This window comes from Arachis ipaensis, chromosome B05 (genome assembly GCF_000816755.2).
Source record: "Arachis ipaensis cultivar K30076 chromosome B05, Araip1.1, whole genome shotgun sequence".
NCBI lineage: Eukaryota > Viridiplantae > Streptophyta > Magnoliopsida > Fabales > Fabaceae > Arachis > Arachis ipaensis.
This window is the reverse complement of record NC_029789.2, coordinates 140,223,216-140,227,426: the sequence shown is the minus strand read 5'-3', so window position 1 is coordinate 140,227,426 and position 4,211 is coordinate 140,223,216.

The following is a 4,211-nucleotide window of genomic DNA, read 5'->3' as shown; positions in this document are numbered from 1 at the left end:
AAAAATAATAAATATAATTAATTAAAATAGTAAATCATTTTTAAAGATAATAATAATATTTTATTTAATAAAAAATAAATATAAGGGCAATTTACCCATATAAATAAAATGGATGAAAACTTTACTCAAATACACAAAATAGAAATTCTTTACGTACATGTGCATTTTCACACTTCTATGTAAATCGTGGAAAACTACCACGGTTTCTGATTTTAACATAAACCGTATGGTGTTTGTGGTTTGTGTGTAAATCGTGGCAAGCTCCAACGGTTTACGAAGAGAGAAAGCTAAGCATAAACCATGGCAAGCTTCCACGGTTTATGAAGGAGGAATTTTTATCATAAACCATTTATTTTTAGATGTTTGATTGCATCAATGTGGTATCATTTAGACTGCGCATGATAATTGTGACAGAATACATGTATATAATAGAAGCTCAAACCGCTTAAACTATCAAATACATAGCAGATAATATATTAGACAATTCTCAAACTTTTTTAACTATCATTTCCTGTTACTTCATTATTGTGTCATGTCATGCACCCAACAAAACTAATCTAAAGTAATCTAATCTTCACTCTCAAATCTCAATACTTACTCAATACACAATAGTAAAACAATTTTGTTAACACATTTATCGTATTTTTTTTAAGTTTTGGATTATAAAATTAAAGTATCAATTATATATATAAAATATATATTAAAATGTAAAATATATATTAAAAATAAATAAAATAATATATATTTATACAAAATTATATAATAATTGATTTTATATATATATATATATATATATATATATATATATATATATATATATATAATCAATTATTATATATTTTTGTATAAATATATATTATTTTATTTATTTTTAATATATATTTTACATTTTAATATATATATATATATAAAATCAATTATTATATATTTTTGTATAAATATATATTATTTTATTTATTTTTAATATATATTTTATATTTTAATATATATTTTATACATATAATTGATACTTTAATTTTATAATCCAAAACTTAAAAAAAATACGATGAATGTGTTAACAAAATTGTTTTACTATTGTGTATTGAGCAGTGAGTATTGAGATTTGAGAGTGAAGATTAGATTACATTAGATTAGTTTTGTTGGGTGCATGACATGACACAATAATGAAGTAACAGGAAATAATAGTTAAAAAGGTTTGAGAATTGTCTAATATATTATCTGCTATGTATTTGATAGTTTAAGCGGTTTGAGCTTCTATTATATACATGTATTCTGTCACAATTATCATGCGCAGTCTAAATGATACCACATTGATGCAATCAAACGTCTAAAAATAAATGGTTTATGATAAAAATTCCTCCTTCATAAACCGTGGAAGCTTGCCATGGTTTATGCTTAGCTTTCTCTCTTCGTAAACCGTTGGAGCTTGCCACGGTTTACACACAAACCACAAACACCATAATCTGTGGTAGCTTGCCACGGTTTATGTTAAAATCAGAAACTGTGGTAGCTTCCCACGGTTTACATAGAAGTGTGAAAATGCACATGTACGTAAGGAATTTCTGTTTTGTGTATTTGAGTAAAGCTTTCACCCAATTTATTTATTTAGATAAATTGCCCTAAATATAATATCTAAAAGTTAGGACAAAAAAATAAAAAAAATTTTAGATATCCACAAATAAGTAAAATTGTAAGAATATATGAGTTAAGCTCCACTTTGGTCCTGAGATTGGCGAGTTGCACTGAATTAGTTCTCGAGATCCCAATTGCACTAAATTAGTCCCACAGATTTGTAAAAATGCACCACGTTAGTCCTTCTTCCAATTTCCGTCACCGGAGCACTGACGCCGTCAGTGACGTGGCCAGTTCTTGCCACGCTGGACCCAGCAACGATTAGATGACATGGCAATAAATTTGATTAGCTCCAATTTAGTCTTGGTCCCCTTTTATAACCAAGATTTCTGCTCTAACTTCTTCCTCTTCTTCTTCTACCCACTTTTTCTGGTTCTTCGTCTTCTTCCTCACTGTGCAGCTTTTTGGGTTTAGGATCATGAGTGCAAGTGGGAGCCAGAATTTCCTGCGATCAAACAGAAGGATCTCCAGAGGAACCAGTAGAGCATCGAGTGTTCCAGAGTGGTATGGGTGTGGCTGCCGCCCTGTTCTCCGGTGGTCCACAATAGAGGCTAACCCTAACAAAGTCTCAACTAATAAGAATTATACATAAATAGATATGTAATAAAAGCATTAAATTTTTATGAATAACTACAAAGTGATTTCTATCTAATCCTCGAAGAAATTGCCAAAAGAAATTACCAATAACCCATGAACTTGATAGATTTCATTATCACAGGAAATGGTGGATGATGGAAATTGAAAATACCTGGTATCTATGAGAAAGATGTCCACCATGAGGAAGATCAAGTGCCATGATTCTATCATGAGGTTTTAGCAATGTAGTATAAACTTGAAAATTTGAAAGAGACCTAGATAGAGGCTGAACGTTCACTGTAGTTTATGGGTAATAACATATGAGAAAAATTGACACCTAAATATTTTAAAATAATCTACTGAATATCAAGAAAGTTCATGAGCATTCATTTTGAAATTTAACCAGCAAAAAGTCTACAAGAGAATTCAACCTAAATGCTACTTCTGAATTCTGAACAAAAACTCGTGTGCCTCAAGTGGTAGAAGAAGAAAGGGAAAAAAAATAAAAAAAAAAGGGTAATCACAAAGAATATATCATGTCCACCTGCAAGCTTAGAACAATTAGAACAACAGGCCAATGACCAACAAGATGAAATAATGTGCAATCAACAAAGCCAAATAAAAGGTATACCAATATAGTTATTGTACAGTTGCCTCCCCATTTAGCTGAATCCAACCTAAATGCCTCGAGGGCACGCTTCTGACATAGTCTTTCTGCCATATCAATGTACCTTGAGGAAGAAAGGCAACAATTTTTTAATTGGACTAGAAGCAGGAGTCCAATAATAAAATCCAAAATGCTAGCCACTGTATATTATTGTGTTTGTTGAATTATTGAGAGGTGAACGAACACAAAGAAGAAAAGTGAGTTCCAATCCGTATGTAATGTTCTCCCTAGATGCGGTAATTTTGAACAGAACCACGATTAAAACAGAAATAATTTTGTTGTTCCATGGTCTCTGCAATCACATTGCACACAACAATTGTAGCTGCATAAATGAAGAGTCTCATGACCAATAACATGTATGTAAATAAATTACCTTCTATTGCCTAGCTTTTTCGAACTCAATTATATCAGCAATCTAAGGATCAACAACCTCAAGTGGGACATTCAATTGCTTTGGCCATTGAAAATCCCAACAATTTGAAATCAAAACCATCACACAACAACCACAATTAAACTTCTTTTTTCCTATAGTAGAGATGAATTGAAGTGATATCTTACTGTAACTCTTGGTCTCTTTTTGTCGTAGACAGCTTCATCAGAATTTGTTGGTTCTGTGATGTTGGGTGGTGAAGTGTTATCAGTCAGGGCAGCGGGCTTATTGCCTTCGATGGGTGCTGATTCTTCCACCATTGGAACAGAGCATAAAAAGAAACCCCTAAACACAGTCCCACAAAACATCAAAACAAAATCCTAACACAAAATCAGCTTTAAAACTTGTGAACTGACAATATACAAAACACTTAACCATGATCAACACACATCACAGCATTCCATTAAATTTGAAAAAAAAAATTTCATCATCACTAACCTCAGTGACGACACAGAAGATCCTGTAGTGGCAAACGTACTCTTCTGACAACTGCACAGCGAAAGTTGTGTTCCAATGGTATCGAGAAATCCTATTGCAGCCACCTGTTGCTACTTTGGGTCACTCATGGAAGAGAAACATTTTCTTCTTTGCACTGATGGAGAAGTAGAAGACGAAGAGTAGAAACAAAAAAAGGGTGCCTAACGTTTTATTTCTCATCACATACAAACGACGTTGTTCAAAGAGGTGTTTAGCGCCAAATTAGAAACGACCTCGTCTCATTCTGTCCAGCGTGGCAAGAACTGGCTACGTCACTGACGACGTCAGTGCTCCGGTGACAAAAATTGGAAGGACTAACGTGGTGCATTTTTTCGAATCTGAGGGACTAATTTAGTGCAATTGGAATCTCGAGAACTAATTCAATGCAACTCGGCAATCTCAGAGACCAAAGTAGAGCTTAACTCAAGA